This window comes from Leucopleurus acutus, assembly GCF_964270905.1.
Source record: "Leucopleurus acutus genome assembly, chromosome: 17".
Classification (NCBI taxonomy): Eukaryota; Metazoa; Chordata; class Mammalia; order Artiodactyla; family Delphinidae; genus Leucopleurus; species Leucopleurus acutus.
The window spans coordinates 84122570-84140246 of NC_139159.1; positions in this window are offsets into that span (position 1 = coordinate 84122570).

The window sequence follows — 17677 nt, forward strand, 5'->3', positions numbered from 1 at the left end:
CTCTCACTGCTGTGGCCTCTCTTGTTGCAGAGCACAGGCTCCGGACGTGCAGGCTCAGCGGCCATGGCTCACGGGCCCAGTTGCTCCGCGGCATGTGGGATCCTCCCAGACCAGGGCTTGAACCCATGTCCCCTGCATCAGCAGGTGGACTCTCAACCACTGCGCCACCAGGGAAGCCCTCATTTGCTTTTTGACCATTTATTTCTGTGCCTTCTTTGGAGAAATGTCTATTCAAATCCCTTGTCCATTTTTGAATTGGGCTGTTTGTTTTTGTTGTTGAGGTGTAGGAGTTCATGTATTTTGCATAGTAATCCTTTATCAGATATACTACTTGCAAATATTTTCTCATTCAGTGAGTTGTCTGTCTACTCTCTTGATAGTGTCCTTTGATGCGAGAAGGTTTTAATTTTTATGATGTTCAGTTTATCTATTTTTTCTCTTGTTGCCTGTGCTCAGGGTGTCATATCCAGGAACTCATTGCTAAATCCAAGATTATGAAGATTTGCCCCTACATTTTCTAAGGGATTTTATATTTTTAGGTATTGTTTTAGTCTTTGATCTGTTTTGAGCTAATTTTTATATATGGTATAAGATAAGGGTCCAACTTCAAACTTTTCTGCGTGTGGTTATCCAGTTTTCCCTGTAACATTTTTGGAAGTCTTTTTTTTTTTCCCCCACTGAATGTGTTAGCTTAAGCTGCCATAACAAAATACCACAGACCAGGTGGCTTAAAAACCAGAAATTTATTTCTCACATTTCTGGAGACTAAGAAGTCCAAGATTGGGCTTCCCTGGTGGTGCAGTGATGAATAATCTGCCTGCCAATGCAGAGGACATGGGTTCGAGCCCTGGTCTGGGAAGATCCCACAGGCCACGGAGCAACTAAGCCCCTGTGCCACAACTAGTCAGCCTGTGCTCCAGAGCCTGCATGCCACAACTACTGAAGCCTGTGTGCCTAGAGCCTATGCTCCTCAACAAGAGAAACCACTGCAATGAGAAGCCTGCGCACCTCAATGAAGAGTAGCCCCTGCTCGCCACAGCTAAAAGAAAACCCTCGTGCAGCAACAAAGACCCAACACAGCCAAAAATAAATAAATTAATTAAATAAATTAAAAAAAAACAAACCAAGTCCAAGATCAAGGTGTTGGCTGATTCAACTCCTGGTGAGGATTCCTTTCCAGGCTTACAGTACAGCCGCCTCATTGTGTCCTCACTTGGTGGAGAAAGATCTCAGGTGTCACTTCCCTCTTCTTATCAGGGCACCAGTCCTATGGCATTAGGGCTCCACCCTATGACCTCATTTAACCTTTATCACCACAGGCCTTACCTCCAAATACAGTCACATTGGGGGTTAGAGCTTCAGCTTATGAATTTTGAGGGGACACAAACATTCAGTTCATAACAAATGGTCTTTGGCATCCTTGTCAAAAATCGATTGTACATGCAAGGGTTTATTTCTAGGCTCTATTCTCTTCCATTGGTTATATGTCCTTATGCCAGCATCACACTGTTTTGATTAGTGTAGCTTTGTAGTAAGTTTTGAAATCAGGAAGTGTATGTCCTCTACCTTATTAATTAATTAATTAATTTGGCTGCACTGGGTGTTAGTTGTGGCATGTGGGATCTTTAGTTGGGCATGAGAATGCTTAGTTGTGCCATGTGGGATTGTGTTCCCTGACCAGGGATTGAAGCAGGGTCCTGTGCATTGGGAACACAGAGTCTTAAGTCCCTGGACCACTAGGGAAGTCCCTACCTGTTATTTTTTAAGGTGGTTTTGGCTGTCCCTTAAGATTCCATATGAATTTTAGGATGGGTGTTTCTCTTTCTGCAAAAAAATGTCATTGGGATTTTGATAGGGATTGTAGTGAATCTGTAGATCACGTTGGGTAGTATTCTGCCTCAGTTGACATGATTAAGTGGGGTTTTTTCCTCATTTTATTAACGTGATGTATTACAATGGTTGATATTCATATGTTGACCCTTCTTGCATTTTGGGAATAAATCCTGCTTGGTCATCATGCATAATCCTTTTTAAATGGGGATTAAAAAAATTAATTAATTTGGCTGCGCCAGGTCTTAGTTGTGGCATGCAGGATCTTTGTGGCGGCATGCGCGATCTTCAGTTGTGGCGTGCGAACTCTTTTAGTTTTTATAAATTTTATTTATTTAGTTTTGGCTGCGTTGTGTCTTTGTTGCTGCGTGCGGGCATTCTGTTGTTGCTGCGAGCGGGGGCTACTCTTCCTTGCGGTGCACAGACTTCTCATTGCGGTGGCTTCTCTTGTTGTGGAGCACGGGCTCTAGGCACGTGGACTTCAGTAGTTGTGGCACGTGAGCTCAGTCGTTGTGGCTCACGGGCTCTAGCGTGCAGGCTCAGTAGTTGTGGCGCACGGGCTTAGTTGCTCCATGGCATGTGGGATCTTCCCGGACCAGGGCTCGAACCTGTGTACCCTGCATTGGCAGGCAGATTCTCAACCACTGTGCCACCAGGGAAGCCCGCGTGTGAACTCTTAATTACGGCCTGTGGGATCTAGTTCCCTGACCAAGGATGGAACCCAGGCCCCCTCCATCGGGAGTGTGGAGTCTTAGCCACTGGACCACCAGGGAAGTCCCCATGCATAGTCCTTTTAATATGTTGAGTTTGGTTTTCTAGTATTTTGTTGAGGATCTTTGCATGAATACTCATAAGGGTATTGGTCCATAGTTTTTCGTCTTTGTCTCTCATTGATATCATGGTAATGCTAGACTCATAGGATAAGTTAGGAAGTATTACTTCCTCTTCAGTTTTTGGGAAGAGTTTGAGAAGGGTTGGTGTTTATTCTTTTTTAAATGTTCTGTAGACTTGAAACCCTCTCTGTTGGGCTTTTCCTTGATATCCTTATATCTAAAGAGAGTCTCTTGTAGACAGCTTGTAGTTGAATCTTGGCTTTTTTTTAAAAATTTTATTTATTTTTGGCTGCGTTGGGTCTTCGTAGCTGCACGCAGGCTTTCTCTAATTGCGGTGAGTGGGGGCTACTCTTTGTTGTGGTGTGTGGGCTTCTCATTGTGGTGGCTCCTCTTGTTGCAGGTGGCTTCTCTTGTTGCAGAGCATGGGCTCTAGGCACATGGGCTTCAGTAGTTGTGGCACACGGGCTCAGCAGTTGTGATGTGCGGGCTCTGGAGCGCAAGCTCAGTAGTTGTGGTGCATGGGCTTACTTGCTCCGCGGCATGTGGGATCTTCCCGGACCAGGGCTCGAACCTGTGTCCCCTGCATTGGCAGGTGGATTCTTAACCACTGTGCCACCAGGGAAGTCCTTAGTTGATTTTTTTTTTTTTTTTGTAGTGTACCATTTTAATTCCCTTCTTTACTTTTCTGTATATTTTTTAGCTATTTTCTTAGTCTTTACTTTGGGGATTACATTAAAAGCTGATAACAACTTAGTTGGAATAATACTGACTTAGTTTAGTAGTGTAAACACACTCTACATCTCTGTCCCCCCTTTATGTTGTTATTGTCACAGGTCACATCTTTGTATGACACACTACGATTATTGTCATGCATTTGCCTATTAAATCATGTAGGAAAAGGAGACGTTACAAGCTGTAACAAAAGTATAGTAATACTAGCTTTTTACATTTACCTATGCAGTTCCTTTTACTAGTGTTCTTTATTTTTTCTTGTGGCATTGAGTTACTATCTAATACCCTTTTATTTCACTGTACATGAGGAGCCATTCTTCGGTTGCTGCTTTCAGAATTGTCTCCGTCTTTGGGTTTTGACAACTTGACTCTAATTTGTTTCACTGTGGACCTCTGTTTATCCTGTTTGGCATTGGACGTGCATATTCACATCTCAGATTTCAGAAGTTCCTGTCCATTATTTCTTCAGATATCTTTTCTGCCCCTTTCTCTTCTTTCTAGGAGTCCTGTAATGTGTATGTTGGTACATTTGATAGTGTTTCATAGGTTTCTTGGATCTGTTCATTTTTCTTCATTTTTTTCTTTCTGCTCCTTATACTGGGTAATTCTAATTGTCATTTTTTTTTCTTCACATCTTTATTGGAGTATAAATGCTTTACAGTGTTCTGTTAGTTTCTGCGGTATAACAAAGTGAATCAGCTATATGCATACATATATCCCCATATCCCCTCCCTCTTGAGCCTCCCTCCCACCCTCCCTATCCCACCCCTCTAGGTCATCACAAGTTGATCTCCTTGTGCTATGCAGCAGCTTCCCACTAGCCGTTCATTTTACATTTGGTAGTGTATATATGTCAGTGCTACTCTCTCACTTCATCCCAGCTTCCTCTTTCCCACCGTGCCCTCAAGTCCATTCTCTACATCCGTGTCTTTATTCCTGTGCTGCTACTAGGCTCATCAGTACTGGTTTTTAAAATTCCATATATATGCATTAGCATACGGTATTTGTTTTCCTCTTTCTGACTTACTTCACTCTGTATGACAGATTCTAAGTCCATCCACCTCACTACAAATAACTAAATTTCGTTCCTTTTTATGGCTGAGTAATATTCCATTGTATATATGTGCCACATCTTCTTTATCCATTCATCTGTTTTTTTTTTATTTTTATTTTATTTATTTATTTTTGGCTGCATTGGGTTTTCATTGTGGTGTGCGGTTTCTCATTGCGGTGGCTTCTTGTTGCGGAGCATGGGCTCTAGAGTGCAGGCTCAGTAGTTGTGGCACATGGGGTCAGTAGTTGTGGCTCATCAGCTCTAGAGCGCAGGCTCAGTAGTTGTGGCACGCGGGCTTAGTTGCTCTGCGGCATGTGGGATCTTCCCGGACTAGGGCTCAAACCCGTGTCCCCTGCATTGGCAGGTGGATTCTTAACCACTGCACCACCAGGGAAGCCTATGGCAGGTGGATTCTTAGCCACTGCCCCACCAGGGAAGTCCTCCCATAGGTTTTGGATTGTCGTGTTTTTGTTGTCATTTGTTTCTAGGTATTTTTAAATTTCTTCTTTGATTTCTTCAGTGATACCTTGGTTATTTAACAGTACACTGTTTAGCCTCCATGTATTTGTGTTTTTTACAGTTTTTTTTCCTGTAATTGATTTCTAATCTCATAGTGTTGTGGTGGGTAAAGATGCTTGATATAATTTCAATTTTCAGAAATTTTCCAGGACTTGATTTGTGACCCAAGATGTGACCTCTTCTGGAGAACATTCTGTGTGCACTTGAGAAGAAGTATATTCTACCACTTTCGGGTGGAATGTCCTAAATATATCAATTAAGTCTGTCTGGTTGTTTGTGTCATTTAAAGCTTATGTTTTCCTTATTTATTTTCTGTGTGGATGATCTGTCTATTGGTGTAAGTGGGGTGTTAGAGTCCCCCACTATTATTGTGTTACTGCCGATTTTTCCTTTCATGGCTGCTAGCATTTGCCTTATGTATTGAGGTGCTCCTATGTTGGGGGCATACATTTTAAAAATTTTTTGTTTATTTATTTTTGGCTGCATTGCATAAATACAATTGTTATGTTTTCATTTTGAATTGATCCCTTGATCATTATGTAGTGTCCTTCCTTATCTCTTGTAACAGTCTTTATTTTAAAGTCTATTTTATCTGATATGAGTATTGCTACTCCAGCTTTCTTGTGATTTCCATTTGCATAGAGTATCTTTTTCCATCCCCTCACTTTCAGTCTGTATGTTTCCCTAGGTCTGAAGTGGGTCTCTTGTAGACAGCATATATACAGATCTTGTTTTTGTATCTGTTCAGCCAGTCTGTGTCTTTTGGTTGGAGCATTTACTCAGTTTACATTCAAGGTGATTATTGATCTGTGTGTTCCTATTACCATTTTCTTAATTGATTTGGGTTTGTTTTTGTGGGTCTTTTTCTTCTCCTGTGTTTCCTGCTTAGAGAAGTTCCTTTAGCATTTGTTGTAAAGCTGGTTTGGTCGTGCTGAACTCTCATAGCTTTTGCTTGTCTGTAAAGCTTTTGATTTCTCTGTCGAATCTTAATGAAGTCCTTGCTGGGTAGAGTAATGTTGGTTGTAGGTTTTTCCCTCTCATCATTTTAAATAGGTCCTGCCATTCCCTTCTGGCTTGCAGAGTTTCTCTGAAAGATCAGCTGTTAACCTTATGGGGATTCCCTTGTATGTTATTTGTTGCTTTTCCCTTGCTGCTTTTAATATTTTTTCTTTGTATTTATTTATTTATTTATTTTATTATTTTTTCTGCAGCACACGGGCCTCTCACCGTTGCGGCCTCTCCCGTTGCGGAGCACAGGCTCCGGATGTGCAGGCTCAGCGGCCATGGCTCATGGGCCCAGCCTCTCCGTGGCATGTGGGATCCTCCCGGACCGGGGCATGAACCCATGTCCCCTGCATCGGCAGGCGAACTCCCAACCACTGCGCCACCAGGGAAGCCCCTGTATTTAATTTTTGATAGTTTGATTAATATGCGTCTCGGCGTGTGTCTCTTCGGGTTTATCCTGTATGGGACTCTCTGTACTTCCTGGACTTGATTGACTATTTCCTTTCCCATGTTAGGGAAGTTTTAAACTATAATCTCTTCAAAGATTTTCTCAGACCCTTTCTTTTTCTTCTCTTCTTCTGGGACCCCTATAGTTAAAATGTTGTTGAGTTTAATGTTGTCCCTGGGGTCTCTGAGATGTCTTCAATTGTTTTCATTCTTTTTTTCTTCATTTTGCTCCCCAGCAGTTATTTCCACCATTTTATCTTTCAGCTCACTTATCCAGTCTTCTGCCTTAGTTATTCTCCTATTGATTCCTTCTGGAGTATTTTTTTAAATATATATATATTTTTTGTTTGTTTGTTTGTTTGTTTTGTTTTGTTTGTGGTACGCGGGCCTCTCACTGTTGTGGCCTCTCCTGTTGTGGAGCACAGGCTCCGGACGCGCAGGCTCAGCGGCCATGGCTCACGGGCCCAGCCGCTCCGCGGCATGTGGGATCTTCCCGGACCGGGTCACGAACTCGTGTCCCCTGCATCGACAGGCGGACTATCAACCACTGCGCCACCAGGGAAGCCCTTTAATATATTTTTTGTAATATATTTTTTTAATTTTATTTTTGGCTGTGTTGGGTTTTTGTTGCTGCACACGGGCTCTCTCTAGTTGCGGTGAGCGGGGGCTACTCTCGTTGCAGTGCGCGGTGCTTCTCACTGCAGTGGCTTTTCTCATGGAGCATGGGCTCTAGGCGCGCGGGGTTCAGTAGTTGCAGCACGTGGGCTCAGTAGTTGTGGCTCACGGGCTCTAGAGCACAGGCTCAGTAGTTGTGGCACACAGACTTAGTTGCTCCGCGGCATGTGGGATCTTCCCGGACCAGGGCTCAAACCCGTGTCCCATGCATTGGCAGCCAGATTCTCAACCACTGTGCCACCAGGGAAGCCCCTTCTAGAGTATTTATAATTTCAGTAATTGTGTTGTTCATCACTGTTTGTTTGCTCTTTAGTTCTTATAGATCCTTGTTAAACGTTTCTTGTATTTTCTCCATTCTGTTCCCGTTATTTTGGATCATCTTTACTATCATTACTCTGAATTATTTTGCAGGTAGGTTGCCTATTTCATTTTCATTTATTTGGCCTTGTAGGTTTTTACCTTTCTCCTTCGTCTGTAACATATTTTTGTTTGTTTGTTTGTTTTTTGAGGGATGGGGCTGTGTTCCTGTCTTACTGGTTGTTTGGCCTGAGGCATCCAGCCCTGGAGTTTGCAGGCAGTTGGGTAGAGCCGGGTCTTGGTACCGAGATGAAGACCTCCGGGAGGCCTCACTCTGATATTCCCTGGGGTCTGAGGTTCTCTGTTAGTCCAGCAGTTTGGACTCGGAGCTCCCACCACAGGAGCTTGGGCCTGACCTGGGCACCAAGATCCCGCAAGCTGTGTGGCACGGCAAAGAAAAAAAGAAAAGAAAAGAAAAAAAGGAGCAGTACAATAACAAAGAATTAGAAAAAATTACAAAAAATTAGAAAGATAGAATTAGGGAAAATAAAAATATAGTTGAGGGCTTCCCTGGTGGCGCAGTGGTTGAGAGTCCGCCTGCCAATGCAGGGGACACGGGTTTGCGCCCCGGTCTGGGAAGATCCCACATGCCACGGAGTGGCTGGGCCCATGAGCCATGGCCGCTGAGCCTGTGCGTCCGCAGACTGTGCTCCACAACGGGAGAGGCCACAACAGTGAGAGGCCCGCGTACTGCAAAAAAAAAAAAAAAAAAAAAAAAAAAAATATATATATATATATATATATATATACACACACACACATATAGTTGAAACAACTGCAACAAGGTAGAACAACCACAACAGAAAAAAGAAAAAAAAAGCCAAAAACCAAAAAACCAGTTGTCTTATCTTCAAGTTCATTGATCTTCCCTCTGCTGCTCAGATCTGCTCTTGAACCCTCCAGTGAGTTTTTCATTTCAGTATTGTACATTTCAGTCCCACAGTTTCTGCTTGGTACATTCTGAGCATCGTTTGATGCCAACTCTGTATTCTAAGTCCCCCACCCCTTGGGGTTGCTGCATCTTGCTTTTTGAGGGTTGGAGCCACCTGTGACTTTTCCTTACTTTTTCAAAGTGTAATCCCTGAAGTTTCTGTTTAACTTTCCATGTGGTCAGCCAGTGACCTAACAAAGATTTCCTTAAATATCTAGTTCCCAAAAGGGGAAGAAACAAGTATCTTTTTAATTCCCCCTGGAAGCCACTTTTACCCATTTGAAACCAGTGTTTAAAACAATGACAGCCAATGGGCTTCCCTGGTGGCACAGTGGTTGGGAGTCTGCCTGCCAACGCAGGGGACACGGGTTCGAGCCCTGGTCCAGGAGGATCCCACATGCCGTGGAGCAGCTGGGTCTGTGCGCCACAGCTGCTGAGCCTGTGCTCTGGAGCCCGTGAGCCACAACTGCTGAAGCCCATGCGCCTGGAGCCCATGCTCCCCAACGAGAGAAGCCACTGCAATGAGAAACCCGTGCGCCGCAACAAAGAGTAGCCCCCACTCGCCACAACTAGAGAAAGACAGTGTGCAGCAACGAAGACCCAATGCAGCCAAAAATAAATAAATTTATAAAAAACAAAACAAAACAAAAACAATGACAGCCAAACCTGTGCCAGCCCCGCAGTGGTCAAAAGCAGCAATCAACCGGCAGAACACAGTTCTCGTGCTTGGAGGATGGTGGCCTTATTGCCTGTCCTTCCTCCAGCAAAGCTGTGTCAGAAACGCAGGCCAGCATCCACATGGCTGTGTGCCACGGGCCAGGTGATGGGTGTGCTAGGTGCCGGCCAGCTGTGGATTCACTGGAATTTGCTGAAATTCCCTACCCTCTTCGTCAAGCTCTCTCCTGGATGCTGCAAGCGTCTGACTAGACTTGAGTTCCAGAATAGTTACTTTAGAGTTCCTGCCAGCTCAGTGGTCCTTTAGGTGGAGGGACAGAGTCCTGGAGCTTCCTACTCTGCCACCTTCCAGGACATCACTCCCTGATAACTGCCTTTGTAACAGTAACAAAATGTCTACCTAATTAACATTTTAGTTTTATAAAACTTATCATTTGGACATATATTATTCCACAGTGCCTACTTCAGGCCTTTAACTTTTTCTTTTAAATTGTGTCTTTAGCACACATTCCTAGGAACAGGATAAACGTTTTAAAGAACACTGATGTAAGTATGCAAATGCTTTCCAGAGTGGTTGTGCCCAATATATAATGTCACCAGCACTGAATCCCTGGAAAACTCTGCCTGCCTGCCTGTCAGGGTGCAAAGTTGAGCAGAGCACAGTCTGATTTCCACTCCACCTTCCCGCATGGACGTTGTGCTTTTAACCTCTGCTTGCAGATTAAATGGGCACGACCGTGGCCAGTGCTTCACTAACTGACTGATTACTCAGGAAACAGCATTTCTGTGTTTGGGTTTAAATGGGACCCTTCGCCCTGTCACTGCTTGTGGCCCAGATGATCTTTCGTTGGGTTGTCTAAGAACCCCTGCTCTTGGGGGGGGGTCCCTTCCACTGGCGTGGATGTCCCCTGAGCCAGTGGCACCCGAGGGACTGTGGCCTACTTGAAGGGAGCCCCAAAGACCTGGGTTGGGGGGTAGGCTGGAGAGGCAGGGAGGGGCAGAGGGGCAGTGCAGTCTGAAGAAACATATTTAATGGTGAAGCGTACCTGGAAAAAGAAAGGTACGCTGTCGTTTTCATCGTGCGGAACCAGAGGACACAGTCTGACAGGTTTTCCTGGCTGTTTGGTTTTGGCTTAATAGGGCTGGTCACACGAGCTGGTGACACATTTTCACAGGGGCCAAGCGTCCAGCCGGTCTTGGGATGGGGAGGGAGCACGGGCAGAGGGACCCACTGGTTCTGGATGTTGGCACTGGACCGTCTTGGGCGGCCGCCCCTGGGCACCTGGTCAGCTCACTCCTGTGCTGTGTCCTGTTGTCTTCTCAGCTCACGAGATCAGGAACCAATTTGTCAGCCTGTGTTTGCGGGTGACATCATCCCAGACCACAGGCTGCTTGTTAGATATTAATTGTTAACAGCTCTGGGCAGCTAGCAGTGAGTCAGATGAGCAGTTGGGGTCAATCAGACAGTGAGGACCCTGGCCTGTTAGGGGAGGCTCAAGCGTCCCCGAGTAAAGAGGTCATGGCTTCCACCCTGAAGGTCATGGGGAGGCCAGGTGAGGTCATGCTCACAGCGTGCATGTTTGGTGCTCACGTACTAGGTTTTGTGCCTGGCCCTGTGCACACCCTTGGGGCAAAGATCCAGACAGGACATCACATCTGAGCCACAGGGCTGCTGGGAGCTGGACCTGGGCCCTCCCAGCCCTGTCCTTGGGTTGAGCCAGTTCATGGGTGCCCCCCGGGTGAATGGCCTCTCTGCTCTCCTGGAGTGGCTGGAGTGGCTGGAGGGGGCCGTGAGGCCTCTCATGCTTGCCTGCGGCATCGCCTGCCCCAGCCTGTCCCAGTTTCCTACGTGGGTCTCGGGGTCCCCTGGGGTTGTAGAGTGTTCGGACGCCTCCTCGTGGGGGTGAGTGGCTCCCCTTAACCCCCGAGGTGGTTGCACCTGTCCAGAGTCCCGCAAACTCAGCACGTGGACTACACGGACTGAGGCCTGGGCTGGTCTTCCTGCAGTGACTTAATTCCACACTGACCCTGTGACAGAACCCCAGGCTCACAAAGGGAAGTGATTGGCCTGAGGTCACAGTAGTTGCAGGCAGGTCTGGGCTCCAACCCACTCTTTTTTTTTTGGCTGCGTTGGGTCTTCATTGCTGTGTGCGGTCTTTCTCTAGTTGTGGAGAGTGGGGCTATTCTTCATAATGGTGCGCGGGCTTCTCATTGTCATGGCTTCTCTTGTGGAGCACGGGCTCTAGGCACGCGAGCTTCAGTAGTTGTGGCGCACGAGCTCAGTAGTTGTGGCGCACGAGCTCAGTAGTTGTGGCGCACGGGCTTAGTTGCTCCGTGGCATGTGGGATCTTCCTGGACCAGGGATAGAACCAGTGTCCCCTGCATTGGCAGGCGGATTCTTAACCAGTGCACCACCAGGGAAGTCCCTCCAACCCACTCTTAATCACCTTTGCAGAAAAGACTACCCTCACCTCAGGAGAGGGCTGGCCTCTGTCCTGGGCTCCTGGATGGTTGGAATGTCCTGCCTGAGAAGAGTTATCTTTGTTTACCTGCAGCCTTGGGCCATGCGAGGTGGTCTACACCAACAATGACCTATGGTGGAGTCCTTGGGCTGCACGGCATCAGCTCGACCTCTGGAGGGGCTGGAGCCTGAGGTTGGTCATGTAGGCAGCCAGCTGTCACCGGCCCCAGTAAGAGCTCTGGATGCCAAGGCTCAGGTGAGCTTCCCTGTTGCCATACCCGTGCACTGTGTCCCACACCAGTGTCAGGAAAGTAATGCTGCCTGTGACTCTGCAGGGAGAGGACAACGGAAGCTCCACTTCTGGAACTTTCCCTGGATTCTGCCCCATGCAGCCTCTTGGCTGATTTGAATCTGTGTCTTTTCCCTGTAACACACTGTAACCATGTTATATCAGCTTTCAAGGTGAGTTCTTTGTGTCCATGTAGCAAGTTATTGAACTTGAGAGTGATCTTGGGGAGCCTGAAACCTGTGAGTGGTGTCAGAGGTGAGGGCAGTCTTGGGGACCCTGAAATGCACACCATCTCACTGGCGCTTCTCAGCTCAGGAACTTTTACACATGAAACTAAAAGTGTTCCCCAAACTCATCCAGATGGGCCAGAGACGAGACCCCAGTGCTGTCCCCACCACCGCTCCTCTGACTTTCCTCTGCCCCCGGGCAAGTCCGACTCCTGGGCCTCCACCTCCAGCCTCTCTGTGCACGAGTGGACTTCAGTGCACTAAGCTTCCAGACCTGTGGTCCAGGAGCGCCGCTGCCCCTCAGGGAGCCTCTGGGCTGCCTGGCACCTGCCAGCCACGTCCTGGTGCGCAGTCATCTTCCTCCAGAGGAGACGGTCACGCTATTGTGTCCCCATACCCGACACAGGTGGACTGTATTGTCACCGGCAATGCATTTTCCTATCCCTTTACAGCTCTGCATATCACAGCATAGCCTTCACTGATCGACTGGCAGGGGAGGCACGGTTTTGTTTGGAATGGGCACCCATGAGCCTTTCTCAGGCTCTCCTGGTTGGATTGCCCACTCGTGTGCAACGGCCTCTGATGTGTAGGAGACCCTTAAGCCAAAGTCACTGATCTTCCTCCACGCGTAAATATGGGTTCCAGGCATTGCTTTTTTATTGGAAAATGTCAGATTATACACAGTACACCAAATTCTAGGTGGTCTAAAATATTTTCCAAATAATAGAAAATTTGAAGAGAACTAAGCATCAGACTTTTGGTAGCTGTAAGGAGAAATAATATAAAGAGAAAGATTTAAATACATAAAATATAAAGACTTCGAACTAAAAAAAAATCCAAAGTAAGTGTGAATGCTGCTGACAAGTCAGAGGTGGGAGATAATGGCTGAGAATGGTGTCACCAGAGTGAGGGGGACCCCAAAGGTCATTCCAACCTCTGATGGGACTTCCAAAAAGGGCACACTGCCCTTAGGTCCCAGCAGGCCACGTGCTACTCCTGCTTCTTGGAAAGGCAAGTGGCAAAAATGCATGTTCCAGGCTCCTTCCCAGGGAGAGGGGCACTGCAGCTCGCCACCCAGGTCAGTGCAGCTGAGAACAAGAAAAGGCAGAATGACAGAGGAAGTGCGCTTCCTTTGGCAAGGTGGGAAAGCAAACTATACATTTTGCAATGATTTCACCGAAAACCCTAACTTACTTGGAAGATTTAGCAATCAGAATGATTTGCACTGTGTAACTCAAGTTGTCCTGTGATGTTTCCAAAAAAACATCCCTGTACATTGAAACTACCTGACCTCTTATTTTCATCTTGACTACAACATGACCATTTCTTTTTTTTTTTCCAACAGAGCATTACCTTTTTCTTCCCTTTTTAAAAAAACAATATATATTTTTAATTGAAATATAGTTGATTAACAATGTTGTGTTAATTTCTGCTGTGCAGCAATGTGATTCAGTTATACATATATATATATATATATATATATATATATATATGTATGTATATATTCTTTTCTAAAATATTCTTTTCCATTATGGTTTATCATATGATATTGAATATAATTCTCTGTGCTATACAGTAGGTCCTTGTTTATCCATTAAACATTAACATTATATATAAAAGCTTCCATCTGCTAACCTCAACCTCCCACTTCATCCCTCCCCAACCCCCTCCCCCTTGGCAACCAATAGTCTGTTCTCTATGTCCAAGATTCTGTTTCAAAAATAGGTTCATTTGTGTCATATTTTAGATTCCACATATAAGTGATATCATATGGTATTTGTCTTTTTCTTTATGACTTACTTCACTTAGTATGATAATCTCTAGTTGCATCTATTGCTGCTGCTAATGGCATTATTTTGTTCTTTTTTATGGCAGAATAGTATTCCATTGTATATAAATAGACCCCATCTTTATCCATTCATCTGTCAATGGACATTTAGGTTGCTTCTATGTTTTGGCTATTGTGAATAGTGCTGCTATGAGCATAGGGGTGCATGTATCTTTTTAGATTAGTTTTGTCTGTATATATTCCCAGGAGTAGGATTGCTGGATATGATAGTTCTATGTTTAGTTTTCTGAGGAATCTCCATGCTGTTCTCCATAGTGGTTGTACCAGTTTACATTCCCACCAGCAGTGTAGGAGGGTTCCCTTTTCTCCACACCCTCTCCAGTATTTGTTATTTGTAGACTTTTTAATGATGGCCATTCTGACTGGTGTGAGGTGGTACCTCATTGTAGTTTTGATTTGCATTTCTCTAATAATTGGCGATGTTGTGCATTTTATCACGTGGCTGTTGGCCATCTGTATTTCCTCTTTGAAGAAATGTTTGTTTAGGTTTTTCTGCCCACTTTTTAACTGGGTTGTTTTTTTTTTGTTGTTGTTGAGTTGTATGAGCTGTTTGTACATTTTAGAAATTAAGCCCTTGTCATTTGTTTGTAAACATTTTCTCCCACTCTGTACATTGTCTTTTTGTTTTGCTTATGGTTTCCTTTGCTGTGCAAAAGTTTGTAAGTTTGATTAGGTCCCATTTGTTTATTTTTGTTTTTATTTCTATTTCCTTGGGAGACTGACTGCCTCAGGTACGATTTGTCAGGCAATGTTTTGCCTATGTACTCTTCCATGAGTTTTATGGTGTCATGTCTTATGTTTAAGACTTTAAGCCATTTTGAGTTTGTTTATGGTGAGAGTGTTCTAACTTCATTGATATACATGCATCCAACTTTCCCAACACCACTTGCTGAAGAGACTGTTTTTTTTTCTTTTACCATTGTACATTCTTGCCTCCTTTGTCAAAGATTAATTGACCATGGGTGTGTGGGCCTATTTCTGGGCTATTCTGTTCCATTGACTCGTATGTTGGTTTTTGTGCCAATACCACAGTTTTGATTACTGTAGCTTTGTACTGAGTTGGCCAAAAAGTTCAGGTTTTTCCATAAGATGTTACAGAAAAACCCGAACGAACTTTTTGGCCAACCCAATAGTATTGTCTCAAATCTGGGACGGTTATGCTTCCTGCTTTATTCTTTTTTATAAATTTATTTATTAATTTATTTTTGGCTGCATTGGGTCTTCATTGCTGGAACTTGTGTCCCCTGCATTGGCAGATGGATTCTTAACCACTGCGCCACCAGGGAAGTCCCCTGCTTTGTTCTTTTTCCTCAGGATTTCTTTGGCAATTCTGGGTATTTTATAGTTCCATATGAATTTTAGGATTATCAGTTCTAGAAGTTTTTGTGTGGAGTCTTTAGGGTCTTCTACATATTTAGTTGGTGAAAAAGTGCCTTTGGCTTTTAAGTAAAAATAAAAGACACACTTTTAATTTTCACCAAGAATTTTATTGAACAACGTATTCACTCTTTTGTTCTACCTTCCGCCATTTTTCAGGCAACTTCATAATTCCATCTTCCCAAAACTTTTTTTTAAAAATATTTATTTATTTAATTTATTTACCTTTGGCTGTGTTGGGTCTTTGTTGCTGCATGTGGGCTTTCTCTAGTTGCGGCGAGCAGGGGCTACTCTTTGTTGTGGTGTGCAGGCTTCTCATTGTGGTGGCTTCTCTTGTTGCAGAGCACGGGCTCTAGGTGTGTGGGCTTCAGTGGTTGTGGAATGCAGGCTCAGTAGTGGCTCCCGGGCTCTAGAGCACAGGCTCACCAGCTGTGGTGCACGGGCCTAGTTGCTCCGCAGCATGCAGGACCTTCCCGGACCAGGGCTTGAACCGTGTCCCCTGCATTGGCAGGCGGATTCTTAACCACTGTGCCACCAGGGAAGCTCCCACAAAACTTTTTGAGCAAAGAACTGTTCCGGGTGCCTTTTACAGTCTTCCAGGGAGTTGAAATTTTTTCCATTAAGAGAATTTTGTAAAGACCTAAATAAATGGAAATCCAAAGTTGCAATGTCTGGTGAATATGGTGGATGAATCAGAACTTCCCAGCCAAGTTGTAGTAGTTTTTGCCTGGTCATCAAAGAAACTAGTGGTCTTGCATTATCCTGATGGAAGATTATGCGTTTTCTGTTCACTAATTCCAGATGCTTTTCAATGAGTGCTGCTTTCATTTGGTCTAATTGGGATCAGTACTTGTTGGAATTAATCGTTTGGTTTTCCGGAAGGAGCTCATAATAGAGGACTCCCTTCCAATCCATATACACAACATCACCTTCTTTGGATGAAGACTGGCCTTTGGTGTGGCTGGTGATGGTGCATTTCTCTTGCCCCACGATCTCTTCCATTTCACATTATTGTACAGTATCCACTTTTCAATCACCCATCACAATTTGTTTTAAAAATGGAACATTTTCATTATGTTTAAGTAGAGAATTGCATGGGAAATACAGTCAAGAAGGTTTTCTCTGCTTATGTGGAATGCAAACATCAAAGTGATGAACATAACCAAGCTGGTGCAAGCGATTTTCAACGCTTGATCTGGATATTTGAGTACGTTGGCTATCTCCTGTGTGGTATAATATTGACTGCTCTCAATTAATGTTCTCTGTTTGATCGCTATCTACTTCAACTGGTCTACCCGACCACAGAGCATCATCCAGCGAGAAATCTCCAGTACGACTTTGCAAACCACTTTTGACACGTTCGGTCTGTCACAGCACCTTCTCCATACACTGCACAAATCTTTTTTTGCATTTAGGTTGTGTTTTTACCTTTTTTGAAATAATAAAGCATAATATGCTGAAAATGTTGCTCTTTTTCTTCCATCTTCAATATTAAAATTCAAGAGTTTTGATACGTCTTTTTTTAAATGCATGCTGATATGACAGCTGTCACATACAGGCTAACGAAATTGTTTTTAATGAAGTTAAAGACAATTAAGTGCTACTGAGCCATCTTAAAGAAAGAGCCGAATGAACATTTTGGCCCACCCAGTAGTATTCAGATCATCTGCAAATGATGGCAACTTTACCTCTTCCCTTCCAATTTGGATGACTTTTCTTTCTTTTTCTTGTCTGATTGCTGTGGCGAGGACTTCCAGTACTATGTTGAATAGAGGTGGTGAGAGTGGGCAGCATTGTCTTGGAACATGACTGTTTCTTACTCTGACTTCCACACGATTAGGAATTGTGTCCTGAGTAGTGGTGGGCTCAGCTGAGTAGCACTGGGAGTCAGATGCCAGTCATGGACTGAGTCAAAAAGTTTGGTAGCTTCCCTGTGATCTCAGTTCCTCTCTCATGTTACACCTGAGTGATGTAAGCTCCTCTCAGCAGTGCCTGCAGAGAGGGGAAAACAAGCTTTCACCTGCATCAGTGATTGCTGTGGACCTAAGGATCAACACTCTAGGACTTCCCTGGTGGCAGAGTGGTTAAGAATCCACCTGCCAATGCAGGGGACACGGGTTCGAGCCCTGGTCTGGGAAGATCCCACATGCCGTGGAGCAACGAAGCCCGTGCGCCACAACTGCTGAACCTGTGCTATAGAGCCCAAGAACTACAGCTGCTGAGCCCATGTGCCACAACTAATGAAGGCCGTGCGCCTGGTGCCTGTGCTCTGCAATGAGAAGCCCGCGCACCAGAACTAGAGAAAAGCACACGTGCACCAACGAAGACACAACACAGCCAAAGAAAAAAGGGTCCACACTCTGGCCCTTGATCTTTCCTGAGAAGCTGATATGTTCTCAATAGAGAGAAAAAACTT